This window comes from Malus sylvestris, chromosome 2 (assembly GCF_916048215.2).
Source record: "Malus sylvestris chromosome 2, drMalSylv7.2, whole genome shotgun sequence".
NCBI lineage: Eukaryota > Viridiplantae > Streptophyta > Magnoliopsida > Rosales > Rosaceae > Malus > Malus sylvestris.
In genome coordinates this window covers 21,344,463-21,367,155 of record NC_062261.1, presented here as the reverse complement: position 1 = coordinate 21,367,155, position 22,693 = coordinate 21,344,463, and the positions used below count along the sequence as shown (strand labels likewise).

General features: G+C 40.1%; 2 long non-coding RNA genes across 2 annotated transcripts; both read left to right on the top strand.

Annotated features, from left to right (window-relative positions):
- Window positions 1–1,551: 1,551 nt before the first annotated feature.
- Window positions 1,552–3,786, top strand: LOC126586170 (uncharacterized). The gene is made up of 4 exons (XR_007610762.1): window positions 1,552–1,907; window positions 2,433–2,584; window positions 3,386–3,432; window positions 3,570–3,786. It is a non-coding gene; the product is annotated as an uncharacterized LOC126586170 (long non-coding RNA).
- A 7,093-nt stretch (window positions 3,787–10,879) lies between these two features.
- LOC126613874 (uncharacterized) lies at window positions 10,880–21,458 on the top strand. The gene is made up of 2 exons (XR_007620209.1): window positions 10,880–11,098; window positions 21,321–21,458. It is a non-coding gene; the product is annotated as an uncharacterized LOC126613874 (long non-coding RNA).
- Window positions 21,459–22,693: the final 1,235 nt, after the last annotated feature.

The following is a 22,693-nucleotide window of genomic DNA, read 5'->3' as shown; positions in this document are numbered from 1 at the left end:
CCTAATTAAAAAAGCCATGTATATAATGATATAGATATTATTTGATACAGCTTTTAAAACACAAAAAAGAAAAGAAATTTAAATCATAATATAGTAGTTTATATATATATATATATATATGCATGCTTGAAAGCGTGCACTACAAATAGTTTATATAGGAAAAGGATCCGGCGTTTATGTAGGAAAAGCATCCTCGCCGGATCCTTTTTATGGGGATCTTAAGGATCCCGTGATCGTGATTGTTCATCATATATCATGCGGTTAATTTTCGTTATATACTATTTATATTTAATTTTAAATTTTAAATTTTGAAACGAAAACTGATCGCACAATTTATGATGAACGGTTACAATCAGGAGATCCTAGGATCCTTTTCCATTTATATATGCCCTTTAATAAGATGGATCCGCATTTTTCTAAAAAAAATGGGGATACCTTTTTGACCTTTAGATTGCCTTTAATGAAATTATGTGGTTGAAATTAAATTACAGACCACACAATCTCAACCACACAATTTCATTAAAGTCAAATCCAACAGTCAAGAGGGTGTCCTCATTTTTTTAGAAAAATAAGGATCCTCTTATTAAATGATTTATATATATATATATATAAACTATTTGTAGTGCACGCGTTCAAGCATGCATACTTTTTCTTTTCTGGTGGTCATGAATTTCAAGAATTATTTACCTCTTTTTGAACCCCATTGTACTTTCCGGCCGTATAATAATTGCTATCCTTCTTCAGAAATATGACGGCAAGCTTGGCTGATGGTTAAGGTTTCTTTGGAACTAACTTTCTGATCAGATAAATCTCCCACCGAGATTTATGGTTAATTTGGTCTTTCCACTATTTAGAGTTCATCAAAGAAAAAACCACTAATTAAAAGCAAAAGTAAGTTGCATTTTCTTCGTCTATGTCTGACACTATCAGCTTAGTATATTGCCATGCATGCTTCTTTCTTTCGACAACTTTATATATATGCGCAAGATATATTCTCTATAAGCAAATGGAATTGTTACACTCATATTTTTTTATCTTTGTCGTTGAAAGATCTCTTCCATTATTGTTGGGAGTTGAAAATGCCAAGATAAACATGTTAGAAAATTCCTCGAAGGAGGATGTTCACGACCGATCTGAGAAAAGTGTACACATTCTTTTTATAAAAAAATAAAGTGTACACGTTATTGTTGGGGGCCACTTGTCACATTGCAATTGCAATGTAACTCACTTGAAAAGTGCACGAATCAAATTCGATGAGGGGTCACCCAAAGCTTCGAATTCGAGGAACCCAAAGAACATTTGATAAGAATATGGTTATGAAATGGTGCCTAAATTTATAGTACTGGAGCTATGGTAAGAATTTTCACCAAGTTCCGCAAGATTAATTGTTGCTGAATTACATGCAATATGAGGCACCAAATAGAAACTATTATTGGTAATTATTAGATTGAAAACTTAAGGGCGTGTTTACATAAAGATAATAATGAAAATTGCATTCATTTCAAGTAATTCATGTGTTTACTAACATTGGGGAATAAATTTGTATGTGGGGCCCATCAAAAATAGGAAATCAGATCCCTGGTTTACCTGGAATCATATTACCGGTGGTATTTGGATTCCGGAAGAAAGCCTCATCCAGGAATCAGTTTTTTCTACCCAATATACCGTTATCTCCTTCCCTCGTCCCCGGTAACACAGCACCCAGCGCCTTCAAGTTTCAGATTCCAGCCGAAACATCAACGTCAACACCCGTTAAACTATTGGATTAAGCACTATTCGGCCTTCTCCTTCTCTGAGCTACTTTGCTACGTACAAACGCCAACTCCCACTCCACAGCCCTCCAATCACAGCTCCGGCAAATGGGTTTTCTCCCTTCAGACGAATTTTCAACTCTTACCTCCAATCATGTAAGCTCCGCCATCCCTGATTTGTTATTTATCTTGCTCCGATTACAATATTTTGCATTTCTTATTTCTGGGTTTTGTGCATTCCGTGGATATACTAATACCCTTTGAACCGTTGAATCGGTACATGTTCGGTGTTCTTGTTTTGAAGGTATGTATGGTTTTTATGCATTGATTTTAGGCGCCAAATTTTACTTGTATTGCTTAATAAGAGATAAGGGACTGAGTTGTGCAGCTTGTGTTTGAAATATGAATGAAGTTGTGATATATACATTGATTTGCATTGAATTCAATGGATGATGGAATCAAATGGTTCAAATTTGATTAACTGGGTTATAATTTTGGTTTTAAATATGCTTACTCTACAACAGTTCTAATTTATAAGATGGTAGCTTGGCTTTTGGCATGGTGATGAATATATGATGTTGGTGGGCTTTGTTGTTACCATATAGACAAATTTAAACGTTCTCCGTTTGTGGATTGTACGAGCTTTAAGCTGTTGTGTACTGACTTTGTAATGAACCACAGATTCTGCAACTACGGGTGCTGGCTCACCTTGTGAGCAATCAGGAATCATATTTATAGGTACTGGTACTAGTGAAGGAATTCCCCGAGTCAGCTGCCTGCCAAATCCTTTAAAGATGTGCGAGGAATTATAACATACTTATAGATGCTGGAAAGTAAGTGATATTTCAATTTTATGCATCCTGTTTATGTTACCCTAAGAATGTACTTTTACTTCTTTATCTCGGAAATTTCTAATTTGAGGTTGTGGTTGGTTATGGATCAAAATATTAAATCTGCAGTGGTGCACCAAATCTTTGTTGGAAAGAAATATGTGTCAAGTACTCATAGTTTAAACCTAAGACTTGCAATACGTTTAAACCTAAGACTTGCAAAAAGTAAGACTTTTGTCAACCTTAATATGTTTATGAGTTCATTGGTAGGCATGGAAGATAATCCACTTAACTATATGCTTCTCATATGCAATAAATTGATAATAAATATGTAGGCTGACAAGTTGGTGTGTCATCCAAGAACCATATTTTCTGGATAAGTTTAGCACCCCAGGCATTGTTGCACAGTGGTATTTGCAGCCTCACCATGGGGCAAAGATCCATCAATCAAATAGAACCCCGTTTGGAGCCTTATGGGGTGGGTTGATGGGAGCTTTTCATATGGGCAAAGCTACAGGATAATTTACCTCAATATTACTTTAAAATAAAATTTATAGCTGTAGTCCATGTATTTCTTGCTATACAAATTATTAAATTATAATATATGACACAGTTGATAAAACTGATTTAATTGTTTCATTGTTGTTTTGGCTTATTACCAATGAAGATACAAATATAATTCTTCTTATTTATAACTTAAAACTTTAAAAGTGGAAAAAGAAAAGTTACATATGACTCGGATTTTGTTGTGCCTCAATGATATACTTCCATGATGAAAGCTGAATTTCTATTCGTGTTTCACAGGTTTTTCTATTCTACCACAGTGCTCTCCAATGGTTTACTGCCTATGGGTTAGTTATTGCCTCATCTGTTTATGTTGCTATCATATATGAGTTCATGATCTCAAATTGTCTCTCATATGCGACACGTCTACATTATCTGGGTTAGTTGCAATAAGATCAGATACTAACGTTGCGTGTTATATTAGGAAACTTCAAGATCAAACTTTCAGACGTTGATATTGAGGACTGATTTCTTGTGGTCTATGAAAGTTTGGTGTTTTGGTACTGTAATACCACTCTCATGTATTCCCTAGATATTGAGGACTGATTTCTTGTCGTATATAAATAATTGTATTAGTTTTTTATATACAAAAGAATTGTATTATTAATTATTTAAATAAAATTTATATATATTTTGTACAAGGATATTTTAGTTATCAAACTAGTTTTGATTCCGATTCATGTGAATTGATAAACAACTAATATAGAATATGCATCATTTGCACTCTGATTCTATATAGTTTTAGTAAACAACTTCAACAGGAATCTGATTCTGATTTCACCTCATTTCAATTCCTCCTGAATTCAATTCATCTCAATCTGATTACAGATTAGTAAACGTGCCATAAATTTATTCAAGTTGAGTACAAATATTGTCAATGTATATATGATTTTTCTTTCCTTGAACTATTTATCGGTAGACATATAACTTAATCCAAATTCGAATTTATTTATAAGCAAACAACTGAACTTAGAACGGATATTAATATTGGATTCATTGTATCGATCAGGCGTGCCATAAATTTATTCAAGTTGAGTACAAATATTGTCAATGTATATATGATTTTTCTTTTCTTTAAGAACTATTTATCGGTAGACATATAACTTAACCCAAATTCGAATTTATTTATAAGCAAACAACTGAACTTAGAACGGATATTTATATTGGATTCATTGTATCGATCAGGTGTGCTTACAATATTTGTGGTTTAAGTGCGTCAAGACATTAATGTGTTAGAAGAAGGTATAGTCCTCAACCAAAATAACAAGAAAAAAAGATAATGTATATGTTTCTTCCTATTTATCACCTATGGCCAATTGGATGTGACTACAATACAACGTGATATCATAGATTTTGAACTTTATAACCTATGACCGTCCGATTAATTTATCAAACTGAACTATAAATGCACGGTTATTGTAACCTAATTTTTTTTCTTTATAAACGAATGAGCGGAAAACTAAAATCACTCTTATGCACATATATATAATATTTATATTAAAAAGCTACGTACACAAACCTAATAGAGCGTCCAACTGAAACTCTGGCCTCCTAGGGATCCAAGAGCAAGTCTTCTATAGGAGAAGCGAGAAAAGGAGAAGCACCTCTACTCTTCCTCCTCACCTTCTTTTCATTTTTCTAATATTTTTGTGGTAAATAATAGTTTCTTACTTTCTTTTTGGTGACTAGATTGAAGCTCCTCGTAACGGATGAGGATCGGAGATTTCATATGATATTCCCTAACTTATTTTTTGTTCCTTTTTCAATCCAGTCATTCTTCCATATTCTACCTTAGAATTTAATCAATTTATTTTTTTTGAAATCTAATGTCACTCTGCTTATGAATTTGGGCCGTTGGAGATCGCGCCTAATCAAGATATGCCTCTTGTTTTACAATTGTTTCTGGACTTAATGTTGGTGGTCTGATGGCCGCTCTCATTCAGGTGATGGAAGTTTTACTCATGATTTAGGGTTTTGAATTTGTTTATGGTTTATGTAGTTTTGGGATGTGTGGCTTTGACAAGAGATTCGGCCTAATTTTTGTAAAGTGGGTTTCTTAGATGTTATGCCGCACGGCTTTTGTCCATGTTAGATTTGCTCTTTTCAACTTATCATCAGCTGGAGTTTGAAGGCCTAGAGCTTGGAGAAAGTGATAACAGTCTGGGAGAGGGGATCGAGTTATGTGCTACAGAGATGACCACTCCTTTCAAACCTTTAATGGTGAAGGGATTGGTTCAATCCATCAAAGACCATAAGATAGTAATGAATGATGGAGGCTTTGTACCCGTGAAACCTCCAAGGTATCAGTCATATTCTTTTGATTTAATCAAGGCCGCAAATATCTATGAAGAACTAGTAAAGGCTTGAGTAATCTTACCCGACAGCACCAAGAAAATGCCTAAACCTGAAGAACTTAGAGGAAAGAAGTATTGCAAGGTCCATTATACCTTCAATCACTCCATTGCTAATTGTGTGCAATTCAGAGATTGGATCCAAGACTTTATAGTCAAAGGGAAATTATTGCTAGAGAAACCCTAGGTCAACATGATTGTTGACACATATCCATTCCCTGAAGCCCCAATCAACATGATAAAACTTAATTGGGTTGAGAGAGGGAAAGGAAGGGCTATCATGGATGACATAGGAGAAAGAAGGCAAGCAGGCAGGCCTAGAGAAGGAGTCAGAAGGTTACCCGACAGGCCCCAAGCAACTGTGGTAAAAGGAGTAGCTCTGTGTAGCAAATGTTAGTGTGAGTGTGAACTTGAGGTACCAACATTAGGTGCCATCATTGACCAAGAGTTGTTTAGAAGGAGAGAGATGGAAAAACATGACGTCCGTAGAAGTGTTCTTCAAGCTGCTGAAACAAGCAAGGAGACTACTAAGAATGTGTTCCAAAGGTTGGGAGGAGATTTAGAGCCTAAGGGTCTATCTAAGGTGTTTAAAGACTTTGAAGCCTCTGAAGAAGTAGAAGATGTGAGGTTCCCATGGTGGATGGATATTAAGACTCCCCAGCTAACAAACCACAGTAGCATGAGACAAGGAAAGCGAGAAAGAACCATAAGCCAATTGCCACCAGTCACAAAGGGAAACTCAGCCCGACTGGGTCGAAAGTGGTATATAGTGGGCAAAGATTGAAAACCTATTAGACAAATGGGGGCATCCATGAGAAGAAAGGTTCAGAGGCAACACAAAGCTCATATGAACTCACTAAAAATTCCTGCTATTTCAGAAGCTTTTGAAAATGTGATGTTCGAGAAGTTTACTCAAGGAAGAGAGAGACAACCTAGTTGGAGAAGTAAGAGAGAAGTAGAGAAAGCTAATAGCAAGGTTGAAGGAAAATAAGATCATGTTCCTTCAAACCCTCATCTAGGAAAGTACAAAATATTAAGAAGAGTCAAAGAGAACATGGTGATGGTGTCTACACCATGTTGGAATCCAGAGAATATTTGTTTTGGAACCATTTCTCTTGAAAAAAGGATACCTCCACCACCACATGAGGATATTCCCTTTAGAACTTGAAGGCATATGCATGATTTCAATGTAAGGGGAGAAGAGGAGGTGCCCAAGTTAATGTTAACTAAGAATGCCCAGGCATGGATGGATCAATTTTTGTGCCAGATTAGAGAAAAGAAGGAAGGAATACCTTGGCCTAGCAACTTTCATGTCAACATGACCTATGTCTTGTCATCCATGTTCTGTGTAGAACCAAATCAACCAGCAGTGGTGGAAGATGATTATTTGGCACAAAAACCAATGATGGCACTTATGAACATTGAGGAGGTTAGTAAAAAGGGATCAAGTTTAGCAGACTTGCCCGACCCTACACGAAAAGAGCCCGAGAGGGTTTATTCTGACAAGATGGTGTTCAACAGGCTAAGTTTAGCCTTAGCAAACCACCTAAAGCGAATATTGCTGAAGCATTTTCTACAATCCTAATGTTAGGATCCTGCAATGTCTAGGTGTTGATCAAAATGGCCGCCCTACCAAGGTGACGGCCGAAAAGCTCTTAGAACAAGGACTTTATTTCACTTAGGGAAATGCGACAGACCTTACATGGGAGAGAATGAAGAGAGATCAAGGAAAGCTTAGCCATAGAAATGGTAGAGTAGGGAGAATGAACTTCAGGAACCAAAGATGACCAAGGGAAGGAAATTTTGGAGGAAGAAATGAAAACAGCCATTTATATGGCATAATGTATACATGACTTAGATTGGCCAGAGGATGAGCCTGAGGCTCTAAAGTCAATAGAGTTTTTGTCTACAAAACCTGATAAACTAGCACATGAAGTTCAAGACCCTTTAGAAACCATTAATTTGGGAACTGAGGGGACCCAAGGCCAATACAGCTCAGTGGCCTACTAGAAGTTGGACATCAGGCAAAAATAGTTGATCTTTTGCACGAATTCAAAGATTGTTTTGCATGGCATTACACATAAATGCCTGGATTAGACTCCGGTTTAGTGGAGCACATAATTCCTATTAAGGGGGGATATAAACTCATGAAGCAAGCACCAAGAAGGATGTCGAATGAGATAAAAGAAAAAGTCAAAGAAGAAATTGAGAGGCAAAAAGGCAGGCTTTATTAAACATGAAAAATACATAGAGTGGTTGGCCAACATTGTACCTGTATTAAAAGTTGTAACTAATGCCATTAGATGTTGTGTCGGTTATAGAAACATTAACGAAACAACTCTCAAGGATGAATACCCTGTGCCTATGGTTGACCTATCCATCGATGCAGTTGCAAAACACAAAGTATTATCTTTCATAAATGAAAATGCTGGATATAATCAGATAAAAATGGCTAAGGAGGATATACATAAAACATCATTCAGATGCCCAGGACACATAGGAGCGTATGAATATGTTGTCATGCCTTTCGGGCTGAAAAATGTTGGTGCTACCTATCAAAGGGCAATGAATGCTATTTTTCATGATTTAATCGGGCATAGCATGGAGGTATACATTAATGACATCGTGGTGAAGTCCGAAATTGAAGATCAACACTTGGAAGACCTTAAACAAGCCTTACTAAGAATGAGAACCCACAAGTTAAAGATGAATCCTAGAAAGTGTGCCTTTGGGGTAAGATCGGGCAACTTTCTGGGGTTCCTGGTCCATCAGAGAGTGTGGAGATAGACAAGAATAAAGCTCATGCTATAATGGAATCACCTTCCCCCACCAAAAAAGTGCAATTATAGAGGCTACTAAGGAAGATTAACTTTTTGAGGAGATTCATTACTAATCTTATAGGCAAGATCCAACCATTGACTCCTTTGTTGAGGTTGAAGAATCAAGACAAGTTTGAGTGCGGTCTTCAACACTAAGAAGCCTTTAACAAAGTAAAGACTTGTCTAGCCTCTCCACCAGTGCTCATGCCTCCCCAGAGGGGGAAGCTTTTAAAGCTCTACATCTCAACATCCGAGAAATCAATAGGGAGTTTATTGGCTCAGAATAATGAAGAGGGAAAGGAATAGGCAATATATTACCTCAGTAGGGTCCTTACTGAGGTAGAAACAAGATATACCCCAGTTAAGAGGCTATGCTTAGTTTTGTACTTCCTGCAAATTGAGGCATTACATGTTGCCTTTCCATATCTATATAATTGCTAAAACTAATGTGATCAAGTACATGCTGTCTAAACCAATGCTAACATGAAGAATTAAGAAATGGATCTTAGCACTATCAGAGTTCAGTTTTCAGTATGTACTTCAGAGGGCAGTAAAAGGACAAGAAATCGCAAAATTCCTAGCTGAGAGCACCAAGAATCCAAGGAAGAACTTGTCAACATCCTTGGTACTTTGGAAGTAGCTAACCTTTGGATCCCACCTAGTAAGGCTTATTCAGGCAAGGAGGAATGGATCCAGCAAGAAGTAAAAAGAATAACCAGTTTATGGATTACCCCTTAGAGGTTACATTTCGATGGATCTTGCACACAACATGTTGCAGAAGCTAGAATTGTCATCATTGATCTAGAGGGAATCCAGCATTGCTACTCATTTCTCCTGGATTACAAGGATACTACCAATAACAAGGCAAAGTATAAGACACTGATTATTAGCTTGGAGATTCTAATAGAGTTGGGGGCAACTGAAGTAGAAGTATATGGTGATCCTGAGCTGGTGGTTAATTAGTTAAATGGAGAGTACAAGTGCAGACATATCACAATGGTAGGGTATTACCTGCCAACTACTCAATTATTAGAGTATTGGGGTAATGAAGTAACAATCAACCATATCCCTAGAGAAGCAAATTTGATTGCCAATGAAATGGCATAGAGGACTTTTGGAGCACATGTTCAAGAGGGAGGGCTTGAAATGAAGGTGCAATACAAGGAAGAAATCTCCCTTTTATCTTTGAGATGGGATTTAGCTTATATGTAATGAATAAAGAACCTGAGACGAATGACTGAAGAACATCTATCATTCAATGCTTAAAAGACCTTTCTCTTCCCACAAGTAAGAAGATCAGACGATAAGCAACTAAGTTTGTTATGTAGGAAAAAACTTTGTTGAAGAAGACTCTAGATAGACTTTTGTTGAAATGCTTAGGTTTGGAAGAATCAATAAGGGTGATGGCTGAGGTGCATGAAGGCATTTATGGAGCAGACAAGCAGGGACAAATATGAGATGGTTGCTGAAAAGATATGGCTATTTCTAGCCTAGTATAGAAAAAGATTGTAAAACTTATGTTAGAGGGTGTGAAGAGTGTCAAAGGCATGGACCTCTCCAACACACACCATCAGTACCTTGAATCCAGTAGTAAAGCCATGGCCCTTCAGAGGATGGACAATGGACTTTATCTGGCAAATATACACAGCTTCCAGCAGATGACACACTTTCATAATTATGGCAACTAATTACTTTACTAAGTGGGTTGAGGCTTTAGCTGTGAGGAATATTAATTAAGCTACTGTGAATAAGTTCGTTGAAACCAAAATTCTGCACATATATGGGGTACCTGAAACAATTGTTACAGATAGATGGCCATCATTTATCTAAAAAAAAGTGGAGGAGTTTGCATCTAAGTTCAAGATAAAGATGATCTAGTCTAGCCCTTATTATCCCTAATCTAATGGTCAAACAGAAGCTAGCAACAAGATATTGGTGAATATCATTAAAAGAATGGTGGTAGATAACCCAGAAAGGTGGCATAAGAAGTTAGGAAATATCGGCTTACAAAACCTCAAAAAGAGCAAGGACTAGGACCGCTCCTTATGCATTGACATTCGGGCAAGATGGAGTGCTCCCTATAGAGATCAATATGAGTTATGTAAGGCTTCAGAACCAGTTTGGCCTACATAGTGATGAATTCACATGAAATTGATGCTTTAAACAAAATCAATAAAGGGAAAGAAGCTATTGCCCTAGCCTACAATAAGAGAGTAAGACTAAAGACCTTTAAAGAAGAAGAATTGGTATGAAAGGCAGTTCTACCCTTAGGAGCTCACATGAGTGGTTTTGGGAAGTGGAGTCCCACTTGGGAGGGCCCTTTCATAATTACCAAAGTGTTAGTGTAAACATGGGAATTCCTGTGATGAATGAGATAAGAACACGTGTACAAAATAATATTTGTATTAATGATTTAAGGGTTACAATCTCTTCTACAAATTTAGCCTCTGATTCGATCTTCGTAATGTGTAAATTTGTGGATTGTGTGTTGATCCAAGGGCCATCGGGGCTTGATCCTGGACGATTGATGAATGATGAACACTTTCTTTAAGAGTCTTCGGGGCTTGATCTTGAATTGGTGGAAGTTCTTCAAGGGCTGTTGGGGCTTGATCTTGAAGAAGGATTGCACGAAGAACGAAGAGGGCTTTCTTGATCTTTCGGGATTTGCTTGAGAGTAGAGAAAATGTATGTCAATTTCGTCCTCTATGATTTTGATGGAGAGGCCTATTTATAGGCTTTGAGAATGAATTACCACCATCCTTTTGTTTTGGTGGATGTTGTAGGTGGATTGGATGGATTGTTGTAGGTGAATTGAGTGGACATTGTAGGTAAGGTGAGTGTATGATGTATGTGAAATGAATGTATGATGTAGGTGAAATGAATGGAGGTTGTAATTTTAATACAATTGTCAATATTTATTTCACCGAAATTTCAATATCTACAAATGCCCCCACTTCAAGGGGCGTTGTATACATGTGCTTGTCATGTGTAGAAGATGCATTTTGAAGTCCCTTAATGTAGATGTCGATCCAAGGGCCGTTGAGGCTTAATCTTGAATTGGGCTGGGAGTTTCTTCAAGTGCCGTTGAGGCTTGTTCTTGAATTTTGTTTGAAATTTCTTCAAGGGCCATTGAGGCTTGATCTTGGATGAAATTTAGACCACAAGGAGCTTCATGTGGAAGATGATCTTTGGCTTTGGTAATGGATGAATCGGCACGTATTTTGTTGCACTTGTTGACATTCCACAGCTTTGATCTTAAACTAGGTTGGAGGGTTTTCTGGTTTCCTCCAAAGGACTTTCCACATACTTAAACTTGAACTGGATTTGATTCAAGAGTGGTGGACACTTGATCTTGAATCAGACTTGTGATTTCTTTAAGGGCTGTTAGGGTTTGATCTTGAGTAGTTTTTAGGGTTTGAACACCTGGCAGGTAGGCACGAGGCGGAGGTGATGGCCTGTTTCTTTGTTCAATCTTTCCAATTCATATTGAAGTAGGTCAGGGGATAAGGTCAGATGTTCCAAAGAATTTGCTTTGAAAGATCAAGGAAGTTCGCAGTATTTTTATATGAACCTTGAGCAGTTTGGTGAACGATATGATCTTCAAGGGTTGTCGAGACTTTGCTCTTCAGCGACAGTGCCAGCGAAAGGTTGTTGAAGCTTATCGAGCTCTTTGATTATATCAACAATGGCAGGCTTGGATTTGACTTAGACTCCTTCGTCTAGATTATGCAGTTTTGCTAAGAAGGGTGTCCTGCTATAATGATTTGTCCCAGCTCATCGTTCTGCATTCTTCTCTGCTTGTTTCTTTTGCGTAGCAGAAGTGGTGCGCAACCTTTTGCCTTTAAATGGTCATTCAGAGCATCACTTCTCAGCGACTTATCCATGCTTGGCAGCTTTAATGTAAAGAGCCAACATCATATCAATTGTCCTGAAATATTTGCTGAGGAAGTTCGAGACCCGTCGGCAGCTGAAGATGAGCGCTCGAGAGCAGTGCTAGGTAAGTAACCAGGCAAAGGTTCTGGGTAATCAGTTCCCGATCGAAAGTTTAATTTCAGTTTCCGACTGATTGCTTTCTTTCTCTTTATTCTGCAGGAAAGAGCATGGGCAAAGGAAATGACAAGGGAAAAGCATGATATAAGATACCTTTGCTTTCGACCCTGATGATATGAGATACTTTTGCTTTTGAACAAGTAGCGGATGATCTGCACATGTATTTGTTGCTTGTCTCCACATGCTTCGATGCATCATTTTCACTTGCCTCATCTGTTCTCCAGGCATCTGGTATCTTCTTCGGCAGTGCATCAACAGTTGAAGATGAGTACTGGAGAGCAGTGCTAGGTGACCAATCAGGGAAGGGATTCTAGGTAGTCGGTTCCAAATTGGAAGGCTGATTCAAAGTGCCGACTGATCGCTCTCTTTCTTCTTACCCTGCAGAGAAGAACGAGGACAAAGAAAAGGATAGGGAGGAGGCGTGCTATGAGATACTCTTACTTTCAACCCTAGTGATATGAGATACTTTTGCTCTGGTGTGACTTGGTTGAAGAGGTGTTTCCAGGGAGGAAGAAAACTGAGTATGTTGAAGAGTTTGGTTGCAGATGAATTTAGCGAGGAAGAAAAGTCAGGCATTTTGGATGTGTGCCTTGCCATAGAGGATGGAGGTCGAACTATATAGTAATTTCCCAATAGCAAGTGGTAGTGTGGATGTGGCCTTGTCACCCACGCTTGTCGGCCAAAAGTGTGGTAGTTGGAATAATGAACTTCACACGTTTTCAACTCTGTCAGTCATATTTGACAAAGTTGCACGTGATAGCCGAAAGCTGAGATCGCGTCTGAAAAGTGTTGATGTTCTTTATGCAGGAAAATTCGGCTTTTGAAATTCGAAGAGTGGTATCTCTTTGATTTTTTGAACAAGTGGTTGTGTTGCCTTTCCTTTTAAGGTGGTGTCAATCGTATTCCACATGCACACTTTGAAGATTGCCCACCCTTGAAAATTGTCTTTGTTGTATTTCTGAGATTTACTCCCTCCAACCCTTTTCTTTTACCATTTTTTAAAATGGCATACCCGTCTAACATTTGCTTAGATTTGAGTCTCGGGAGTGATACAAGTGCGCAGCGTCAGCGTAATATATGGCGCCCGTCCTTCTTTTCTTCTAATGGCCCTCTTACAGTTGAAGACTATGTGAAGAGGGATGCAACAATGGCTACGGTTGTAGCTAGGAACCTTATCACTCCTAGAGATAATAGGTTGCTTTCAAGGCGGTCTGATGAGTTGGCTGTTCAAGACTCCCGGGCACTTAGTGTTCAATATGCTGGCTCTGTGTCCAACATGGTTTAGCGCGTACTTGCTTGAACTCGCCAAGTTGAATCATTGACGACCGAGGTGGAAAGCCTTGGATGAGAGATCAAACGTCTCAAGCGCGAGAATCGAGAGTTGCGCATGCTTGCAAATGATTATTTGATGAGCATGAAGAGAAAGCTTGATCATTTACAAGCATCTGAAGGTCGGATTCAAAGTAACCATCAGAAGTTTGTGGCTTTCTTCCAGAGGCACCTTTTGCCTTCACTTTCTGGTATTCGACCAAGCATTGAGGTGCCATATGATCAATCTTTAGTGCCTTCTTCTTCTAGGGTTCAGCCGAGTGTTGAGGCTTCACGTGAGCAACCTTTGTGAAGTCTTTGTTTTTTCTCCTTTGCTATTCTTTTTTTTATTTTATTTTTTTATTTTTTTATTTTTTTATTTTTTTATTTTTTTATTTTTTTATTTTTTTATACGCACTTGTAAGTTCTTAGTGATATCAATGGACATGCTTTATTTTATTCAGTATGTTGTGCTAAATACAAATAAAATGTATATCTGACTAAGATGAATTACTTCCCTTTTTTTTTTCCCTTTTAGATGGCACCTGATGCACCCATTTCTTTTTAGATGGTGACTAGTGCACCCATTTCCTTTTAGATGGTGACTAGTGCACCCATTTCCTTTTAGATGGTGATTGGAAGCACCATTTTGTCGCCACCACCCATTTCCTTTTCCCTTCTTGACTTGCTAACAGTAGCATGCACTTGTGAGTGGCTTGACGATAACACGATTGGGTTTCTTGGTGGGTGCTTGAATTGGCATAGGATATCATTCTTCTTTATAAAAAATGTGAGCTCCACCTTTGAATTGGCATGCAGGAAATTATGTCAGATGTGTTAATGGGTTGCTTATGAACATGTGCCTTTATCCTGCAGCTTAATCCCACTTAGAACCATTCTCATGGTGTCGTAGATGTGAGTAGACAAATTTTGGTCTTGCTAATCACATTCATAGGCAGCAATAAAGGCAAGCAGATGTGAGTGATAAACTTTGGTTTTGTTAATCACATTCAAAGGCAGCAGCTAGGGCGGAGGTGCAGAAACGGCTAGAGCTTGAGGCAGAGTGTAAGCCGTCGAGCTTCATGACTGGTTAGTCGTTTGACAGCGGTCACTAACTTTGGCGAACCCATAGAGACCTTTGCGGCCCTCAGAAAGAAGAAACATACCCACATCATGCACACCGCTCATCTGACTGTTTTCAACACATTCAGTAACTTGACCAAGTCGTACAAGCTTAGACAACTTCAGCCTCTCGTCGAACTCATTGACTTGGACTATAGTTTCAATCATCACACAGATTTGATCTTCACCCACCAAAACCAAAATCGTCATCACCAATCTATTCTCGTCCAAATCCAACTACTCGGGCCTTATGCAAATTTTTATGGGAGCCAAAGACACATACTGAGTTCTGTTTAGATCAACATCACCCCTACAATTCAACTTACCAAGATCTGAAATTCCACAGATTGAGGTCGATTTTACCAGCAGGGTAGAAGGATACGAGCACTCCGCTTGCTGACATTTGAAAAGAACTCCATGGAAAAAGAAATTCCATAAAGGATTTCAGAGAGTTGCAGAGGGTCAGACTTCATCGATATCTTCACGTTCTGGGTCTCCATGAATTCAGAAAGCTACTTCATGTACTAAGGCTAATTTCTGCTAAAGCCCACGATGAAGGCGCGTCGGCGCGTCCCAGTCTCGACTTCTCTGTCGATTTTCTTGTGCGTTCGGCGGCGGAGCGAGCGATTGTGTCAAAGCGGCGGGAGAGGGCATGATGACGGTCGAAGCAGCCAGCTCCTCGCAGATGAGATCGCTGGTAACAATGTGAGGGACATCGAGGAGGTAGCAGGGGCGAGAGGCATAGCTCTGGAGGTTGTTGACCTCCCAGGAACCATGGCAAAAAGAAAGCAAGCGGCACAAGTTTCCATGCTAGCTGTGGGTTTCTTTGACGGTGCTGCTACGGGAGTAGAGGAAGGCTTCCGTGAAGTGGCGAGCTTGGAGCTCGATGCGGTGGACGTGGGTCATCTTCTAGGAGCTGGATTTGGGTGGAGACTTCTTCGTTATTGGAGCCATGGCCGTTTGGGGAGAAAGATGTGAGCTTGGAGAGAGAAAGGGAAAGAAAAGTTGGAGCTTTTTCATTCTGTGTTTTGAAAGGTAGGCCTGAGGTGGAGGAGGGATGAATCTCGATTCAGACAGTAGGCTTGGGCCTGGACGACTTCTTTTTGATGGGCTTGCTGCTACTGGATAGAGGATATATATATATATATATATATATATATATATATAAGGAATCTTTTTTTTTCTTTTTTTTAACAAAGAAAATTTGTTGCCTTTGCAATAATATTGACTTTAATAAAATCCTTATTTTTTATTTTGATGTGACTGAACTCAAAGTTGAATGTTCGAGCTGCCTATGTACCCTTCCAAAGAAGAGATCAAGTTATAACGTAGTTCAAATGAGCGATGAATATTTTTTTTTTTGATGGTTTTAGTGGTGATTTTGATGATGATTTTGATGTACACAGTTTATGTTCTTGCGGGCCAGGAGCGTTGGTTCGTGCGGTTTAGGCTCGTGCGAACATGGAGTATTTGGTGTCGCCTTTTATGCTCATGTAGACCAGGAGCATTGGTTGTCGCATTTTAGGCTCATACGAACGGGGAACTTTGTGCCGTGCAGTTTAGGCTCGTGCGAACAAGGAGCTTGATTGTTGTGGATTTGTCAAGCAACTTGGGAGAGGTGTTCCTCACAATCCTCATAGCAAGGAGCCTTGATTGAGTAATTAAAGAAGTCTTCTGGAAAGAAATCACGCATTGTGATGGGGATGGACGATCTTTGTGTCGAAATTTCATTATCTCCAACACTTTCACATTGTTTTGGAGGTTGACAAGAGCTGGTTTGCCCCTTTTTCGACTGATGAACTTGTGAACTAGATGGTTGCTGCTTGTCCAATTTCTTCGAAGCGATCTTGGAGAGGCGTTCCTCCCAATCTTCATAGCAAGGAGCCTTGGTTGAGTATTTGACTAAGTTTTCGAGGAAGAAGAGAACGCGCATGAACGATCTTTGTGCCAAAATTTCCTTATCTTCAACACTTTCACATTGCTTTGGAGGTTGGTGAAAGCTACTTTGCCCCTTTTCCGATTGGTGCACTTGTGTAGAAGACGTATGCTTCTCGTGCAGTTTCTTCGAAGTGACATGAGTCCATCCTTCAACTTCACTTGACTTGGAGTATGCCCCCAACGGTCGAGGTGAAGACTTTGAGTCGAAAGAGCCAAAAGTGACGTCTTCCTTAGGGATTTCATATTCTTTGTCTTTTTGGATTTGTTGGCGTGAAGATTGGCCGGTGTGGATGATAGTGCGTCTTCTTACTTTCAGTGGTCCATTTGTGTCAACCTCCAAAGATGCTTAGCGCTTCATCCTTGAAGGAATCAAGCTTCAATATCGCCCTTTTTCTACTAGCCTGTCGAGCTTTTCTTCCTTTGACGTTGTCTCCCTATTTCTAAAAAACTTCCTGTTGTCTTCAAGTCTTTCCAAAGCTAACCGACGTGGATGAGAGCGAGCCGTGTTGATTTACTTCTTAGGTTTTGACAACCTTTCAAAAACATAGCTTTGGGATGTTGGTTTGTTAAGCCTCTTGAAGACAGAGGTTCGGTTTTGACCACTAATGCGATTAAGTGCTAACGTTTTGGTTCTTGAACAATTCATCCTATCGAAGACTAACGTTTGAGGGGTGGATTTATGCTCCTCTTATTCTTGTTCAATGCTCACGCTGATGTGTTAGCATTTTTCGCTTTGTTTGAAATCTTCACGGGTGCATTTGGTGTGAAGCCAACTCCATCTTTGTTGTTGTTAACTCTGTAACCATGCTTCTTCAACTTCTTTTGGTCTCGGTGAAGACACGTTCTTTATTGTTTACGGGGTTTGAAACCTTCTTTCCAGGATTCGAAGAAGAAGCGATGTCGTACCCAGCTTTCAACATGAGTTTGTAGGCGTTTGGATCAAAACCTTCTTCGGTCCTCTTGGTTGGGAGAAAGCTTGGTTCCACCCCCTTTGGTAGAGCTTTTATAAAGCCTTATGGTAGTCTTGTAACCTTAGCGTCGCTTAGTAATGTCAAAGGCAAAACTGCATTCGTCTTGAGCAACTTTACATTATCTTTGTGCCGGTGTGCATCGGCTTTGCTTGCTCCAGTTTCGAACGGAGATTGACCATTCTTTCTTCTCGACATCGAGATGTATCGGAAGACGAGTGTGTTTGGTCCATTTGAGGGCGTCCTACTCCCTTTCGTTGGTGCAGGTTTAGTAGGCTCGTCATAGTTTTTACTTAAAGATGGCACGGCTTCTCCTTCTTGCTTCTTAGGCATGGCTTGCCATTCCTGTTTTTTAGGTGTTGCTTTGCCTGTGGATTTGATCTCTTTTGGAAGAGCTTCAGGCACCATGTCTTCATCCATGTAGAACTTGGCGTCTGCGAAATGTGATTCGGCTTCGATGAATGGTTTGGTGTCGCCATATATCACCTTCACTCCTCCTTGGTAAAATTTTAAGCATTGGTGAAGGGTGGACGGTACTACTCCATTCTCATGGATCTAAGGCCTTCCTAAGAGTAAGCCATAGGAAGTTCTTGCATCAATCACGTGGAATATCGTGCTTGACTTGAGTTCGCCAATAGTCATCTCTACTCGGATCATGCCCATCGCTCTTTGTCCTCCTTGATTAAAACCTTGGATTAATAGACGACTTAAGGACAATTCATCAACCTTGATGTCGATTGTAGTCATTGTTAACTTTGGCATGATGTTTATGGCTGATCCACAATCCACAAGCATGCGGTTGATTTTGTGCTCCCTTACGTAACCAAAAACGAAGAGATGACGGTTGTGAGGCTTGGATCCTAGCAGCAAGTCTTCGTCGGTGAAGTGGATTGTGTCCTCGGTGACACAGCATGTGGCACATTCATGTGGCTGAAGCTTCAAGCCTTCTTTCTTACTTTCTTGTACTTCGTGGTCATCGAGACTTGCCAAGACCGTTGGCAGTGCTCTTCGCATCTTCTTTGGCAATCGTAGCGTTTCCTTGATGCTAAAGTGTGTTGGCATATCTTATTCGAGCGTAGGAGTTTTTTCTCCCTCAGTGGTGATAGCTTTGCCTTTTGAGGGCTCTTTCATCTCTAGTTCAACCATATGACAGATGACGATAGTACACTGTTGGAAAAAGTCCTTCGGGAAGTACTCGTGCAATGAGACAGGAATGCATGGCTCTTGCTCCATAGGTTCCCCAGCATACGTTGACTTAGTAGCTTTTCCGTTTCTTTTAGGCTTCCTACTGTTGCGGCGACGGTGCTTTCTCCCTTGCTCCCCCTTTGGTCTTATAGCTTGTGGTCTTGGCTTTCTCATATTCTTATAGGTCATCAACGTCCACCCTTCTTCATCATCAGTAAGTGTATCCTGGTCGCTTGCCCCTGGCGATGGTTACGCAGAAGGTATCGTGCAACTTGAACATTGATAGGAATGGTCAAGTGTCGCTTGGAGAGGCATGAGATTGAAGGATCCAAATGCAATTGTAATAGTATGTGTTGCGGCAGTGTTTTCGAGGTCAAGCTTGATTCGCCCTTGTTGTGTTAGCTTCATGATGAGCTATTTGAGGACGAAGCACTTACCAATAGGATGGCTCACGATTTGATGGTACTTGCAGTATTTAGGATCATTTATGCGATTCATCTCTTCAGGCCGCTTGCATTCGGGTAGCTCGATTACCTTCTTTTCTAGCAAGTCGTCTAACATTGCATCCATATCTGAGTCAGGAAAAGGGTACACCTTCTGCTCCAATTCCCTCAAGGTGCTTTTGTACCTGTCTTGGGTGCGAAGAGGCTTACCTCTCTTTATCTCCTTTGCTTTTTTGGAGGAGATCTTGATAGGTGCGGAGGAAGTCTTGATGGGTGTAGTGTTGACGGTGAATGCTTCCTTGGGGGGCTTCTTCCCAGTTTTGTCTACATTTGGGGAGAGCACCTTATCTTTCTTGAAGTCGGTGATTGGCTCTTTCTTCCCATGATTGGCAATACTTAGCTCCATGTCTTGGGAACGAGTTTCCAGCTTCTTGAATGTTCTTGGTTTTATGCCTTAAAGGATGTAATGTAACCCCAAGTGCATGCCTTGAACGCACATCTCAATGGCGAGGGTTTCTAAAAGCCGATATTTGCAATCCAGACTTAACGAACGCCATCTATTGATGTAGTCGATGACAGGTTCATCCTTCCACTGTTTCATACTGGTCAGCTCCAGCATGCTTACAGTGCGGCGGGTGCTGTAGAAGCGGTTGAGGAACTCCCTCTCTAGCTGATCCCAACTGTTAACAGATTCGGGCTAGAGGTCGGTATACCAGTCCAAGGCTTTGCCTTTCAGCGAGCGCACGAACTGCTTGACGAGGTAGTCTCCCTCTGTTCCAATTGTTGCAGGTTTCAATGAAATGGGTGACATGTTGTTTTGGGTTTCCCTTTCCATCGAACTGCATGGACTTTGGTGGCTGATAACCCCTCGGCATCTTCAAAGCGTTAATTTTCTTGGAGTAGGGTTTTAAGTATAATACGGAGTCATGTGAGCTTCCTTCGTACTATGCCTTGATGGTGCTGGCGATCATCTCCTGCAGCTGCTGGATAGAGAGAGATCACATGAGTGCCACTGATTGGTCTAGCTTTAGCTTCTATACGACTTTCTCCGCAGGAAGCTCCTCATCCTCGTCATTTTCCTTCTTTACTGGATTATCCCCTTGCTCGACTTTCACGTCGGGCTTCGCATCTAGTTCGTTGATGAGTGCGGTGATTTGCAGGTTTTTTTCTTCCACAATCTGTGTTAGCCTTGCGATCGCTTTATTCATATGAGCTAGCTGCTCATCGATTGAAGTCGCTTCAGTGGTCATGACTTGCATGGCTGAGCTGCCACTTGAGTCGGCATCGAAAAACATGGAACCAAAGTACTTCCTTAGGCTTTCCTCCCTTGGTGCCCTTAGCGAGGCTAGGGTGATCACAGGTTCGTGTCTCGGGTGCTCTTGTTTATTCGGCGGAGTTGATGCAGGGGTAGAAGAGGTGACAGAAAGAGCTATTGCCTTGCTTCGAGTTGTGATGCCCGAAGTGACACTGCTTGTGTGATGACGCTCTTGTTCCTTGCATTGGTTGCGAGAACAACTTGAGCCTTCTTTGATGCCATTTGTGCTTTTTGCGGATTCAAAGATAGAGATGAGAGGTATAGACTGTCCCACTGGGTGTGCCAAATTTGTAAACACGAGAATTCCTACGATGAATGAAACAAGAACACGTGTACAAAATAATATTTGTATTAATGATTTAAGGGTTACAATCTCTTCTACAAATTTAGCCTCTGATTCGATCATTGTAATGTGTAAATTTGTGGATTATGTTGTTGATCCAAGGGCCGTCGGGGCTTAATCTTGAATTGGTGGAAGTTCTTCAAAGGCCTTTGGGGCTTGATCTTGAAGGAGGATTTCACGAAGAACGAAAAGGGCTTTCTTGATCCTTCGGGATTTGCTTGAGAGTAGAGAAAATGTATGTCAATTTCCTCCTCTATGATTTTGATAAAGAGGCCTATTTATAGGCTTTGAGAATGAATTACCACCATCTTTTTGTTTTAGTGGATGTTGTAGGTGGATTGGGTGGATTGTTGTAGGTGAATTGAGTGGACATTGTAGGTGAGGTGAGTGTATGATGTATGTGAAATGAATGTATGATGTAGGTGAAATGAATGGAGGTTGTAATTTTAATACAATTGTCAATATTTATTTCACCGAAATTTCAATGTCTACAGTTAGATAGGGGAGGGCACTGCTTGGCAGATTTAGAGGGAAATTTACAAAAACATCCAGTTAATGCTAAATTTCTAAAGAAGTACCATCCAACTTTGTGGGATATTAGAGACTGTTATATTATTGGAGTCTATGTAAAGACCCTTGTTATGTGTTTAAAGCAGTTATTACTATTAGAAAATTGTAAATAAGCACGTAAAGTATTAAAAGTTAAAAGAGGTCTTTTCATTCAAATAATTGAAGAAGTACAGAGACCCTAGCCTAGCATGTTTACATCTTTAACCAAGGCAACTATCGTAGAATGATAAGTATGCTTAATATACGACCTAGCTCTTCTAAGGCTATGTTAATATTGGCTAGTTGAGCCTCAGACTCCTCCACTTCATGGTTGACTCTCTTCACTTATTCAAATTTTTGGTATAGCTTGCTTGAGAGAGTCATCTGCTCAGCCTTTAGAGCAGATAATTGTTCTTTTAGCTTCTGAATCTCAACAGCCATAACCATGAAGCTAGAAGCTGAAGACCTTGAGGGATCAGGGTAATAAAGGTCATAGTGTTCTTCTTCTTGTAGCATTTCACTCTATTTGCCTGCCTCTCGGCCCTGAGATGCTGATCCCTCAGGGTCTTCAGGTTCTCAAAGAAGGAGATGAAGGACTTATAGTGCACTTTCTTCATCTGTTGGGCTTGGTACAAATCTGTGAGGGGCTTCTTAGCATTTTACAAAGCTTTGAGCTTGAAAGAAGCCGTAAGGTTCCTTTGCATCCATTCTTTAAAGATTCGGCGCTGGTCTTAGAGATGTTGAGGCTTAGAAGGGCCCCTCAGAAATCTTAGCTTCATCCTAATTTGCCCGAAGTCTCTGACTAGTTCGAGTAAGGAGACTGTTGTAGGAATAGAGGCTAGAGGGGGAAGCATCACACCAGAGGTAGCAACAGTAGTGGTAGCCTTAGTAAAGATGGAAAAAAAAGACTCAGCAGCAGCAACAGCCTTTCTAGGCTGCGGGACGGGGATCCCTGTGACTCCAGAGGCTTATGGAGGCCGAGGAAGAACTCTCATACTCACTGTAGGTTAAGGAGACTTGCCCGAGCCCTCAACAGAGACTTGTTAAAACAAAACGAAGACAAGTTGATGGGGTGATCTAGACCTGAGTTAAGAACATGACAAGAGTGAGAGTGTGTTTATACCTGAGAAGAGCCCTAAGTTTTGGGAGGAGGTTGT